Source organism: Rhinatrema bivittatum, chromosome 5 (genome assembly GCF_901001135.1).
Source record: "Rhinatrema bivittatum chromosome 5, aRhiBiv1.1, whole genome shotgun sequence".
In the NCBI taxonomy this organism is placed as follows: Eukaryota; Metazoa; Chordata; class Amphibia; order Gymnophiona; family Rhinatrematidae; genus Rhinatrema; species Rhinatrema bivittatum.
The window spans coordinates 86177543-86192781 of NC_042619.1; positions in this window are offsets into that span (position 1 = coordinate 86177543).

Consider the following 15239-nt stretch of genomic DNA (forward strand, 5'->3'; position numbering starts at 1 on the left):
CACCGCTCAAACCTGAATAACACTGCTGGGTGCACACAAGCTTAAAATTATGCACACAAATATGCGCACCTAGGCTATTTATTTTATAACATTTGCAAGTAAATGCATGCATGTTATAAAATTGCTGTGTCTTTGGGTGCACGCCATGCACCCACGTATATGTGCGCCTAGATGCCCATTTGGAAATGACTGCCCTGTTTTTACTTACAGTTTTGTTTTATTTTATTGTATATTTTATGTTTACATAGTTTTCATTATTCATTTTTGATAATTATATTAAATTGTTGTGCACATCGCTCTGTTTTACTAATGTAATATGTTGCAATTCATCAAGAAATAAATTTAAACATGAAATATATTTGCATACAGTGGAGGCCATGCATGCAAATCTATCCTGAAAACCAAATCTGTTTGAGGTTCTTGATGACTAGAGTTGACCCCTCCTGAGCTAAAAGTATGCATTTGAATTTTTAGCTGGCCTTCAAAGATGCCTTGCAAGAGGTATGTTTAGGCTGGGGAGAAAAATAACACACGTAGATTGTTTTTTCACATCTATGCACATTAATTTCCATTGAAATTTCACCCACTTAAAAAGCAAATACAATATCTACTGGGTCTTTATAATAATTTTCATGTACACATGTAGTTTCTCTTTGAAAATTAGATACGGGAGAAGCAAGATGGCGCACAAGTTTTAATACAAACAAAAAACATAACTTTGAAATGTTTGCATGCCAATGCAATCAGTTTAAGAAGTAAGATGAGAGAGTTAGAATGTATAGCACTGAATGAAGAAGTAGAAATAATTGGCATCTCAGAGATATGGTGGAAGAAGGATAATCAATGGGACACTGCTATATCAGGATACAAATTATATCGCAATGGATCAACTTGGGGATGGGGTGGCGCTTTATGGTGGGGATGGCATACAGTCCAACAGGATAAAGATCTTGCAAGACAGTAAATGCACAGTAGACTCTATCATGTGAATTTTAAAAGCCCGACGCATGCCAAAACCAGGAAATATGTGAATACATTGGCCCAGCGCATGCCAAGCAGATTTTAAAAGCTGCCCATATACTCACGTATCTCCTGCTGCATTCACAAAAATATTTTTCAAAAAAAAGGGAGGGGGAGGGTGTGGGTGTGGTGTGGGCAGGGCATGGGCATTCTTAGATTTCACATTGAAACCAATACTTACATGCAAAAGTGCGCACCGGAATCCCCTGCTGCATAACTTTACTTCTGCTATGGATGGTGTGTAAGTCATAAAACAAAAAAATAATACAAAGATCAATGGGGTTTTACGGGTTGGAGCTATCAGAGGAGAAGGGAGGTGATTTAACCAGGGGGTTAGAAAGTCCCATCCCTTACCTAAACGAACTGGGTAAATGTAACATCAGGACATGCTAGAGAGGTAAAGTTCCTGAATGGAATCAATGGATGTTTTATGAAACAATTGGTTCAGAAACCAACAAGAGAGGGAACTCTTTTATATCTAATTCTTAGTGGAACACAGGATTTGGTGAGAGAGGTAACGGTGGTAGGGTCACTTGGCAATAGATCAAATTTGAATTTATGACTGGTAGGGGATCAATAAGTAAATCTACAGCTCTAGCACTAAACTTTCAAAAGGGAGACTTTCATAAAATGAGGACGATAGAAAATACTGAAAGGTGCAGCTAAAGTCATGGACATTGTTTAAAAATGCCATCTTAGAAGTGTGGTTCAGATGTATTCCACACATTAAGAAAGGTGTAAGGAAGGCCAAACAACTGCCAACTTGTTTGAAAGGCGAAGAAAAAGAGGTTGTTTGAGCCAAAAAACTTCCTTCAAAAATTGGAAGTTCAATCCATCTGAAGTAAATAAGAAAAAGCATAAGCATTGGCAAGTTATATTAAAACATTGATTCAACAGGCTAAAAGTGAAATTGAAAAGAAGCTGGTCGTAGAGGCAAAAACTCATAATATAAATGTTTTTAAATATATCTGAAGCAGGAAGCCTGTGAGGGAGTCAGTTGGACTGTTAGATGATCGAGAAGTTAAAAGGGCACTTAGGAAAGATAAAGACATCAGGAAAAGACTAAATAAATTCTTTGCTTCAAGATTTACTAATGAAGATGTTGGGGAGATACTTCAAGGTTTACTAATGAAGATATTGGAGAGATACTCATTCTAGAAATGGTTTTCAAGGGTGATGATTCAGATGAACTGAACCAAATCACAGTGAACCTGGAAGATGTTGTAGTCCAGACTGATAAACTGAAGAGTATCAAATCACCCAGACCAAATGGAATACACCCCAGGGCTCTGAAAGAACTCAAAAATGAAATTTTAGATCTATTACTAGTAATTTGTAGCCTATCATTAAAATTGTCCATTATATCTGAAGACTGGAAGGTGGCCAATGTAATCCTGATATTTTATAAGGGTTCCAGGGGTATACCGGGAAACTATAGATCAGTGAGCTTGACTTCAGTGCAGGAAAAAATCATGGAAACTATTCTAAAGAATAAAATCACAGAACATATAGATAGATATGGTTCAATGGGACACAGCCAGCATGGATTTACTCAAGAAAGTCTTGCCTCACAAATCTACTACATTTTTTTGAAGTGGTTAATAAACACGTGAATAAAAGTGAACTGGAAGATATAGGGGTAGATTTTCAAAGGGTTACGCACGTAACCCCGAAAACCTACCCATGCGCTCGCAGAGCCTATTTTGCATAGGCTCGGTGGCGCATGCAAGGCCCGGGACGCGCGTATTTCCCGGGGCTTTGAAAAAGGGGCGGGAAAGGGGTGGGGTCGTGGGTGTGGGCGTAGTGCTGATCCTGAAAAGCATCAGTCCATGTACTGATCCCTGAGGCACTCCACTGTTTACCCTTTTACACTGAGAAAATTTACCATTTAATCCTACTCTGTTTCCTATCTTTTAACTAGTTTGTATCCATGAAAGGTCATCACTTCCTACCCCATGACTTTTTAGTTTTCTTAGAAGCTCTCATGAGGGACTTTCTCAAATGCCTTCTGAAAATCCAAATACACTACATCTACTGGTTCACCTTTTTTCCCATTTATTAACCCCTTCAAAAGTATGAAGCAGATTTGTGAGGCAAGACTTCCTTTGGGTAATTCCATGCTGTGTTCCATTAAACCATGTCTTTTATATGCTCTGTGATTTTGATCTACTTGTATTAAAATTAGTGGTAAACCCTATTTTTTAATTTAAAAAAAAATACTGACATACTATAACACTGTATGGTTTTGATTGTCTATTATTGGCATATCTTGTAAGCACTTATTTTTGTTATAGCATTAAAATCTACATACAAATAAAGGTTCATTAATGAAATCACTTCTGCAGGTGCCAGAAACTATAAATTTTAGAATCACATTACTTTGACAAGTGTTTGATGTTCTCCTTCAATTAGCCAACAAAAGAAGCTTTTGTAAGCTTCGCTTTACAGGTTTTCCAACTGTGACTGTATGCCTAAAATCAAATTTCTGTAGTCGGTGAACCTCAAACCATTCTAACAGCTGTTGTTATAAAATTGTCATAAAAAATAGTAGTACATTTTCACATTGAAAAATGGTTTAAAGATTTCATTATTACATTGTAATGATAATTTAGCACTAAATGGTTTCTTTCCATAAACTCCTAGCTTGTTAGTTCATACAGTATTTGTTCTTCAACAAGTTATATTCTTAACTACAAAATATAATTGAATGAATAATTAAAAATTGGAAAGCAGGGGAAGGAAATGAAGTCATCCTGCCGAATGGCCGCTTAGGAACAGTCCCTAACATAATCCAGAGACATCCTCAATTAACACTGGCAAGCCTATCCCATAAAGCTGCAAAACGAGTCATGAACAACCCTACATCAGCAATGATGTCTATGAGAATGAAATCTGTGGATTTGAAACAATCTTTATATGTGAATGCTGTCATGCTGATGGCAGAGGACCATAGAGATGGCAGGGAAATGGAGAAGAATGGAGCAGAATTAGGCCTCAGGGACAATAATGATGCACTTACTATTTTGTGCACGGAGTCACTCACACGAGTTAATTTTCAGAGGTGGTTCTAGGAATTGTAGTCGGATATGTCAGGAATAAAGGAAGAAATTCTGGATATGGAGTATGTTGAGAGGACTAAAAACTCCAAGCTCTGGAGAGGAGCTATAAATTGAAATGTTAAATTTTTTTTCAGCTTATTATGCATTGTTGCAAGATGCAATAAGTTAGAGAGGATATGATATTTTAGGTTTTCATTGGCTGGGGAGCTTAGAGTCTTGGGGTTGAGGGATATTGGGTAGGATGACATCATACCCTAAGGTGGAACATTTCCACAGGATGGAGGAGTGGAGAGTTAAAGGGGAGTGGTTTGGGAGGGGGGAGACTGGGGTGGGAGGATTGGGAGGGAACTACCTTGGTCTGTATGCTCAGAGATTTACATGGGCTAGTGGTAACTGTTGTGCTGGTGGTGGACCCTTAGCCCGAGGTAGGGTTGACGCTACCCGTAGGGCAAGCCCCACGGGTCCCCACCATCAGGAGGTGGAGCAGACCAGGAGACGGAGGCCGACTGGAGCTTCACCAATACCAGCCCTCGTTCCCCGCAGGTTGAGCCCTTGGGTGCCGGGGCCAGCTGGTCTTAGGTGGGCCTCCGTCAGAGGATTCCCAATGGATGTTATAGCAGGTAGCCAGGGACCAGCAGAGGCATCGGAGGGACCGAAGCAGGTCCGGAGGAGGCAGGAATCCAGAGGCCCGGGTGCCAAGGACAGGCCAGACGCAAGAGCAGGTGATGCCTGGGCAGCAGAAGGCCGAAACCTGACAGGGCCAAGTCCAAGGAGATACCAGAGGCAAGGACGGGAACAGGCGACAGAGCTAGTCAAGGTACAGCGGAGCAAGAGTCAAAGATGGGAATCAGTCCTGAACGTAGTTCCAATGAAGTGAGGGTCAAAGCCAGTTATCAGTCCTGAGCGTGGTTCAACAAAGCAGGGGCCAAAGCCGGTAATCAGTCCTGAGCGTAGTTCCAACGAAGCGAGGATCAAAGCCAGTAATCAGTCCTGAGCATGGTCCAACGAAGCAGGGGTCAAAGCCAGTAAATTGGTCCTGAGTGTAGTTCCAATGAAGCGAGGGTCAAAGCCAGTAATCAGTCCTGAGTGGGGTCCAACGAAGCAGGGGTCAAAGCCAGTAGTCAGTCCAAGGCAAGGCTAAGTAGGAACCAGGAATGGAGTCAGGAACTGGGACTAGGAATGAAATCAGGAACAGGAACCAGGAACGAAGTCAAGAACTAGGATGAGCAACGAGCACACGACAAGTGTGGAGACCTGTTGCCAAGGCAAATGGTGGACCCTACCTTAAGCAGCAGGGCCTGATGATGTCATCATCCAGGGCCACGGGTAGGATTCCCACCGCGGCTCCTTTAAAAGTAGAAGAGGCGCGCCTAGGAGGAAGAAGTCCACTGGATGGTTGCGTCTCCCCGCAGCACATGTGGGGGACCTGCCGGGAACTGGAGGAGTCCATAGAGGAACAGGGAGAGCCAGAGGAGCCCACAGAGGGACAGGGAGAGACCGAGGAGGCAGCGGGGGTGCGGGAGCTCAAGCAGCTGGCCACCGCCGCCAGAGAGGACAGGCCAGGTCCGGGAGCCGGGCACCAGAGCTGAGTAGGCCATTCGTGGGCCTGCCACGACCAGGACACGCAACAGTAACAATACATAAACAGTCTATTCAGGGGCTGTGTCTGCTGATCAGTTGGGGGGTGGACCTTTTCAACAGGAAAGCTTAGTGTGGCTTGAATGAAAATTGTATCTCTAAATCTTAAAGGGATGAATTCACCTCATAAGAAGAAATTAATGTTTAGAGAAGCAGTACACCAGAGGGCAGATGTCCTATTTTGCAAAGAAATACATCTGCATAAAATAAATGAAAGATTGTTAATATCTGGGTCATTCTCACAGCAATTCCATGCTTACTCTTCTGTTAAAAATAAATATGGGGGGGTGAACATACTTTTCTCTAAAAATTTGGTGGTTGAAATTAGATCAGTAATTAGAGATTTAGAGGGACATTATGTAATGGTGGACTGCATAATAAAATGTACACTTTAATTAATATATATATTTGCACCCAATATATCTCAAGGAGCCTTCTTTGATAATACCCTTTTAAAGATACTATCTGATGGGCCGATTTTAAAAGCACTGCTTACATAAATCCGGCCAAATACGCATGAATGTGGGCCTCGTGCGAGTAACGCACATTTTAAGAAGTCGTGAAGTACTTATGTATATACCTGTGCGCGTGTCAATAAGAAGGGGGCGGGGAATGGTTGGGGCCTGGGCATTCTGGGGCGGGGCCAAGACTTGCACATGTAAGTCCACATTTTATTAAAGCTGACCATGGCATATGTCAGCTTGATATCTGCATAATTTTACTTCTGGTCCTGATGAGAAGCAAGTCTGGAGATCTTGAGGTTTAGGGCACTTAGCACAGAGTGAGGGTTCGGGGTCAAGTGGAGGGTTTGCAGGATGAAGAACCAGAGGGGCCTGAAGACCTTAAAATTAACTGGGCAACTGGAGGACTACTTGAAAAAAAACCTGTTTTTTTCCTCATGTGAGCATGTTTTAAAATCCGCCTGCATATTGTTACATCCATCGGTCACAGACGGCTGCGACCTCTCATGCTCACCTCTTTTCTCCCTGCTCCGTCAATTCTAGGAAGAATGGCGGCCTCCGCCAACCAACGCCGACCTCCCCAGTGTTCCCGGGACGGCAAGGACGCTGACAACCACCATCTTGTTTCCGGAATCACCTAAGGCGTGCGCACGCGCACAAGGGCCTCTTTTGTACACATCATGGCGAGAATTTCGGGGGCGTCCCCTCCGGATGATGTCAACTCACTGCTGTACTTAAGCTGACCGGCCCGTTGCTTCTACGAGTTAGCAAGGAGTTCCCTCATTGCTGAATCCGCTCCATTCTTGGACTTCAGTTCCAGATTCTCTCTTGGCATGTGGTTGCTCTGGGTACCCGCTCCTCGGGAGCCCTTTCATGTCCTGGCTATCCGCCTTTCTGCCTTGGACTTCTCCTTGTCCCGCTTCTCGGGACATTCTCCTGGGACTTCCATTTGTGAGTACCTACTACAGACTTCTATGATTCCAGCTTTACTGAAGCCTCCCTATGGTGTACCCCGTGCCTCGGGTCACTACCGTTCCCTCCTCAGTTGAAGTTGTTCCAGGATGCCCTGCGCTGCAGGGTAGTGCCGTTCCAGCTACGAGATCCACTTGCAGGTTTCTGCATCTCTGACTACCTCACTATCAGCATCTTCAAAACAGACATCCTCGGAATACCCCGCTCAGTGGGCCACTACCAGATCTGCACTTCTGTGGTAATCTCTATTTCATCTACAGAGACTTCCTGGCGTACCCCGCTCTGCGGGCCACTACCGGATCTGGACTTCTGAGATAACCTCTACTCGTCTGAAGGGACTTCTTGGTGTACCCCGCTCTGCGGGCCACTTTCGTACCTTCACATCAGTGGCATCACCCTGGGTATACCCCATTGCTCAGAACTGTATGTATTTGCATCTCTCGCTCTGTGGGCTCTACTTTCCTTCCTTCATAATAAAGTCTCCATCTAACAGCTGTGTCCTGCGCTGCTGAGACCATGCCTACCGACGGAGGCTCAAAGGGCTCCTCCCTGTGGGCGGAGTCATCTCTCACCTTGGCCCAGGGTTCACATCCTTACAAAAATATAACACATATGCATGTAAAAGCCGCTAAAGTCCTAGCCGAAATACATGTGGGAGGAGTACTTTAAAAGATATTCACGTATGTGTGAGCACAATTTAAAATTGCAGCATCTCTCCGCTCATGTGCCAATTTGCATATTTACGGGAGCACGCACATTTCTTTTAAAATTACCCTGTTAGTGGATAGAGGTGACTTTAATTTAATAATATACGCTAACCTTGATAATTCTAGTGGATTAAACACCATCCCGACAACAGCGGCTTCAATTAAAGAGTTTAATTTTGGAGTGGGGCTTGGATTATGGAGACTGCGGAATCTGATGACATATAATTACACTTTCTTTTCTAGGGCACATTCATCCTATTCTAGAATTGACTATTTTCTAGTTGATAAATCCTTGGTATCCCAAAATACAGATGACATAGGCCAGTTATCTAGTCCGATCATGCCCCTGTGTGGGTTACTGTGGGGAGTAAGGGAGACCAGGAGGGAAGGTGCCAATATTAACTAAACAATAGTTTAATGATTGATAAGGATTTCATGGCACAACTTCAACATGATATCTGGGATGATTGCATATTAATAACACCAGGGAGGTATCGCCAGTTACTTTATGGGATTGTTTGAAGATGGTAGTCAGGGGTAAACTCAAATCCCAAGCCTCCCACGTTAAGCGAGAGAAGGAGAAGCTGCGGTTGCAGTTATTGCAACAGATAGCTCTGCTGGATTTGAGACACATGAGAGCACCAACCTCACTGGAGCTTCATAAAGTAGTTTCATTAAAGTCTGAATTTAATAATTTATAGCTGGAGGCCATCTCACATCTGATGAACTTGGTGAAACAGGAGCACTATGAATTCAGGAATAAGGCAAGTAGGATGCCGGCTAGAAGGCTGAAAGAGAAAATGATACAAAATTACATTTTAAAAATGAAAGACAGGCAGGGTAAATTAGCATATTAGTGAGAATTTTACTCAATTTTACAAGGAATTATATGCACCTGATGAGACCATATCCGGGGAGCCGATAGAAGCTTACCTAGAGAAACTGACAATTCCAGTGCTACCTAATGATGGGCAAGATCTAATAAACAGAGAGATTATAAATATGGAGGTAGAACAAGTAATAAAAGAACTCAAGCTGGGTAAGGCTCCCAGATTAGACGAGTTTTTGGATACATTTTATAAAGTTTTTTTATAAAGTTCTAAGACCTGTTCTTGTGAAACAACTTGTTTCCATGTTTAACTCTTGAATGTCTGAGGGACACCTAGCACCTGATTCTAACAAAGTATAACGGTATTTGCAAAAGGAGACAGAGATGCCACTTTATGTGACTCATACCATCCAATATTGCTTATAAATGTAGATTTGAAAATACTAGCAAAAGTGTTAGCCTTAAGAATTGGGAAGAATTGGCTCCAATTTTGATTCATACAGATCAATCAGGTTTTGTGCTCAGGAGACTGGCATCTGACAACGTGAGCAAGGTATTGAACCAAATATGGTGGACTCAGCATAATCATATTCCCTCAATCTTGCTAGCAGTAGATGCTGAGAAAGCATTCAACAGGGTGCACTGGCCATTTCTATTTCAGGTACTGGAAAAATGGGATTGGGAAGTAACTTCATAACTTGGATTTCAAAATTATATGAAAAACACTCAGCATGCATCAAAACCAATGCCCTTTCAGGTGGGTAGAGGTATCCAACAAGGATGTCCCCTGTTGCCCCCTCCTTTTTCCTTTCTCATTAGAAGCCTTTGCAGAGAGAATCAGGTGTGATCCCAAGGTAAAGGGGATTGAGAGAAGGGAGGACATCTTTGAAATATCCTTATTTGCAGATGATCTTCTGTTTACATTGACAGACCCAATACACTCCCTAGGAAGGTTAGTGCTGGAGATCCACTTGCAGGTTTCTGCATCTCTGACTACCTCACTATCAGCATCTTCAAAACAGACATCCTCGGAATACCCCGCTCAGAAATTTTGAATACATCGGTCCCCAACAGTTCAGCAGAGAATATAAAGAATCTTTTTGCTTTTAAATGGGCAAAAGACGGGGTGCAATATCTGGGAGTGCAAATTGGGGCATCAAGGAATCAATTATTCAAAATGAATTATGTACCATTAGTTAAAGCAATCTCTCAAAATCTTACTTGCTGCGATAGGCTTAACTTTTACTGGATGGAAAGAACAGCAGTGATAAAAATGAACATTTTGCCCTGCTTTTGCGATCTTTTTCAAAAGCTTCTGATCCCAATACCTGATGGAACATTTAAACAGTGGCAGAGGAAAACTGTTTAGCTTTATCGGAAAAAAGAGGCTTCCGAGAGTGGCAAAACAGGTCTTGTTATCAACTTAAGGTTCGGCGGGGGGAATGGGTATTCTGTGGTTACAATGGTATTATGTAGCTTCTCAGCTGTGGACAGTGATAGACTGGCACAGAAAATTGGAAACAAAACGATGGGTACAGCTGGAAAGTAATTCGGTAAGAGGGCTACCCTTGGAGACGATGAAATGGTTCCCAACTAAAGTTAAGCATATGATGGTGGCGTTGTCTCCTATCTCTAAATTAACTATTGCAAATGTGGGACAAATGGAAAGGCATTCTGGTGGGGGACAGAGACTACGTTTACAGGTCTTTGTTCCATTATAACAAAGACTTTCAACCAGGCTCTTCTAAGAATGCCTTTCAAAGGTGGCGGGAAGGGGGCTTAACCAGACTGCAGCAAGGGTGTGATAATAAGGGTGCACTCGCCTTTGTGAATGTGCAGCAGACATTCTCATTACCTGCCTGTAATACATTTCCTTACATGCAGCTCACACATTTTATTTTTATATGAGGAGATCTTGTTAAGGGTAAAATGTTATTTGAGGGGTTTTTTGCGACCAGGCAGATAAACTGCCTAGAGCTATATCTAAAATGTATGCTATTTTGAATGGAGAACTGCTTCAAAAACAATCTCATATCATAGTATGGGAAACAGTTCTGGGTATGCAAATTGGGAAAGGCAATTTGGAATATTAGCTTTTTGACTACAGGAAAGAGCACCATCTCATCTGCCATTATAAGGAAAGTTATAAAGTACTATATTGAGGATATTTAACACCTGTACTACTGCACAGGAATTTACATAGCGGCAAACCAGCTATGTTGCAGGGGATGTGGTCAAAAAGGTAGGCATTTTCATATTTAGTGGGAGTGCCCCTTAGTTGTCTTGTATTGAGAAATGGTTCTGAAATTGAATCTTCAGGTTACAGGTTAAAAGCTCCCAGGGACCCTGAAATGATGCTACTAAATATCCCAGTTTCTGAAGCAGATTCTCATATGCTATCTCTTATGGTTCAATTAGCTCGGTGGTGTGAATTAGCTAGCTGGTGGAGAAAAAAAAGCTTACTTCCCCAGGAGACACAGCTCTGTTCTCGAATTGAAAAAATGATTTTATGGAGAGAATCATGGCATTCACATGAGATACATTATTGAAATTCAAAAAGGTGTGAGCTTCATTTTTGAAACGGAAGTTGAATTAAACAGTATTGGTGAAGGCTTTCTTTTAAACGACTTCTGTATGCAGTTGTTCCATGTGGCTGCTTTTTCTTATAATTCTTATGGGGCAAGCTCCAGGGTCGGAGCGGGGAGAAGGGTTTGAGTTAGAAGGGTTGGGAATTGGAGTTATTATTACAAATGTGACTTGTAATGATTATGAATACTTATATCAGTGTTTGTCTTTTCTCTTATACCATGAGGTGCACTGAGAACCTCAAAGTTTGGAAATATGACATGCAAACAAGTTTGTTTATTTGCTGTTGTGCCATGAGTATTGTTGAAGTGACTTTATATAGATTTGTTAACATACTGATGACACATCCGTCCTTGGTTGAGAAAAGTTTAATAAAGCTTAAATTACAAAAACAAAAAAAACAAACTGGAGAACAGAAGATCAAGGGGGAAGGTAGTCAGTACAGGCAGAAGACAACCTGTTCATGCTCCTGCTCAAGACTGCCTTATCTGCATCAGGAGCCTTACAATTTTCGAAAATGATTCGTTATGTCATCTACCCCTATGATATGTGAAGAGAGGGCATAACAAGGCATTGTGTTCAATTTATCATCTAAAAACTTGTCGGCAGATGTTTTGTCAATACTCAATAAAGGTTTATCATTCTTCCCTATACTAAGTATGATGCATTTTTAACTCCTGTGGAGCTGAAAACATTTTTTAGCCGTAGTAGGTTGTTAGATTATTGGAGTACAGGAGCAGAATCAGGAAGTGACTCCTTTTTTTAGATCATCAGAATGGATGCTGATGGAACCCCCTAACCCATTGGTGGTGGCATTTGAATCCCTGGTATTACAAGAATTGAAGCAGTTAGAGGCTCGGTGAGAATTTGTAAGATACAATCTTTCCAGGGAAGAGTCGCTAGCTGTTCGCCGATTGAGGAATGATGATATGGTGATTATTAGACCAGCAGATAAGGAGGGATGGAATTGTATTATTGGACAAGAATAAGTATGAATGGGAGGTTTACCATCAATTAAATGATAAATCCTATTACCAAAAACTATCTGAGGATCCTGGTAGTGAATTACAGAGACAAGTTGAGAACATTTTGGAGCAGACTTTATGTGAGAAATCATTTTCTTCCAAAGAATTTAGATATTTCTCTCCATTATTTCATTCAGCTCCATATATGTATATTTTTCTGAAGATTCATAAGTCATTGGAAACACCCCCCCCCCCCCCCCCCCCCCCCCGGACAGACCAACTGTGTCTGGGATTGGGTTTTTATTTGAACCTTTAGCTCAATTTATTGATGACTTGTTACAACCATTGGTGAAGAACATTAAATCATATATACGGGACTCGACTCATGTTATTAATGAGTTAGAGGTTATTCCACATATCAATTCATCTTAGATATTGGCTACAGCTGATATCACCTCTCTGTATATGAATATCCCCAATAGAAAGCATTGGATGTTGTACAGTAAGCTCTGAGTAGTTTGGAGATGTCATGGCAGAGAGAGATGGTTATTATGTAGTTGGCAGAGGTGGTTATTACATGCTTTTATTTTACATTTTGGGAGGACTTCTATAAACAAATTAAGGGGATTTCTATGGGGTCCCCTCTTGCTCCATCTGTAGCGTGTTTATATGTAGCGGCATTTGAAGATAAACATATTTATTCATTCCAAGTTTTTGAACACTTCACCTTTTGGAAACAATATATTGATGATTTGTTTTGGATATGGTCAGGTAGTTATGCGAATTTAATGGAATTTAAGGATTGGATTAACACCATGGATCCTAATATAGAATTCACTATTCAATATAGTAAGAGCCAATTGGCATTTTTGGGTATGATGGTGTATAAAGGAGATGGTAAAATACATACCTCTGTTTACATAAAATCTACTGACAGAAATTCAGAGTTGCACTTTGACAGTTTCCACCCGCAGAGAATAAAGGAAAATATCCTGTGTGGACAGTTTCACTGATACCATTAGATTTGTTCATCTGTTGGGGAATATAAGATCAAGGCAGGAGACCTTTGTTGTGTCCCGCGCCCATGGACGGCCACGGGCGCGGCCCCCTACCTCCACCGTGGCGGTGACCCGCTGCGGTAACCTCTGAAACGCTCCCTGGGGCCGGTGGCCATCACCCCGGGGATGGTCCGCACTCTGGTCGCCCACTGGGGAGCCGTCCCTGCTCTTCCCTCGCGGCACTCTGCTGGCTTTCCTCCTCCTCGGAAATCCAAGATGGCCGCCACCATCTTTAGACGTGAGGCCACGCCCCCTGCTGGGTTTAAAGGGATCTGATCCCTTCAATGATACTCACCTGCTTCCAATTATCCAGAGCAGAGGAAGTATTTAAGGAGGCTTCCTCTGCTCATTCCTCGACTTGGCAACGTCTCCTGTGAGCTTTGTCCAGTCTGCTTGCTTCGGTGAGTTCCTCGAGCTTGGCTTCTGGTTCCTGCTTCGTCTTCCTAGTTCCTGACTTCGGATTGGCTTACGGTGATTCTCTGGTTCCTGACTTCGGATTGGCAAGTGGTGATTCTCTGGCGTACGACTTCGGACTGGTGAGCGACGACCCTCTGGCACTCGACCTAGGACCTCTTCAAGACTACCATCTCCAAGGGCCCGCCTAAGTCCCAGCGGCCCTCCTGGGGGGACCGCGGGCTTCCAGGGCAAAGCTCCAGTTGGCCCTTGCACCATTACCCTGACCTCCCTAGGTCCACCTAAGTCCCAGTGGTCGAGTCCCTACGGGCTCCTCCCGGGGGACCGCAGACCACCAGTGGTGAAGACACAGCGCCTCATCTCGTCTTTTCATCGCCTCCGTGTTCGCCTCAGCCTCCAGTGCCAAGGGTCAGCTGGTCCTGCCTCCTGTTCTGCCTCGCCACCTGACGAGAGAGCCTACAGACCCTCCGAAAGTTATACCACCCTCTCGTCGGCCAAGGGTCCACAAGCCTGAGCACAACAACCTTATGCAGAAATTCATCTCTCTGGTTATTCAAGGAAATGTGTAAAGCAGGCTTATGAGAGGTCTGTATTTTTTTCTGATAGTTAAAAGTGGCATGTGCATAAACCTCATCAAAGTAGAGATTAAACAGCATTTCCAAGTTTTTGGAACTTTGACAGTTGAAAGTTAGCAACCCTAGTTCCTCAGGTCAGAGACTATTAATTCCACATATCATAAGAAGAACATGCCATACTGGGTCAGACCAAGGGTCCATCAAGCCCAGCATCCTGATTCCAACAGTGGCCAATCCAGGCCATAAGAACCTGGCAAGTACCCAAAAACTAAGTCTATTCCATGTACTGTTGCTAGTAGTAGCAGTGGCTATTTTCTAAGTCAACATAATTAATAGCAGGTAATGAACTTCTCCTCCAAGAACTTATCCAATCCTTTTTTAAACACAGCTACACTAACTGTACTAACCACAACATATGGCAACAAATTCCAGAGTTTAATTGTGCATTGAGTGAAAAAGAACTTTCTCTGATTAGTTTAGACTCATGGAGTGCCCCCTAGTCTTTCTATTATCCGAAAAAGTAAATAACCGGGACATATAATCCCTCTTCTATGGACAAGTTTGTGTTTGTGAAAGAGGGGGACATGAGCAAAAAATCACTCCATATGCCATGTGAGAAAAAATAATCGCTGGAAAACAAGATGTTGCCAGAACTGGATATGGCCGATGCAGTCAAAGTTGTCGCTGTAATATCAGATAAGATGATTTTGACAATGCTGGAAGACTGCTTAAGCAAGTTACAATAAGCTATGGATGAGAAAATTTTGAATTACATGTCCAAAGAATATCATCTGCTGAACACAGGACTTTTTAGAGGAAGATCAGGGTGATCACATGAACCAGTAAAGTAAAGAGCTCAAGAAAGAAAATGAACATTTTGAAGATCAGGAGAACCGGAGCTGCTGTAATAATTTGTGAGTAATTGAATATTTTGAAAAATAGCTGCCTGACAAGT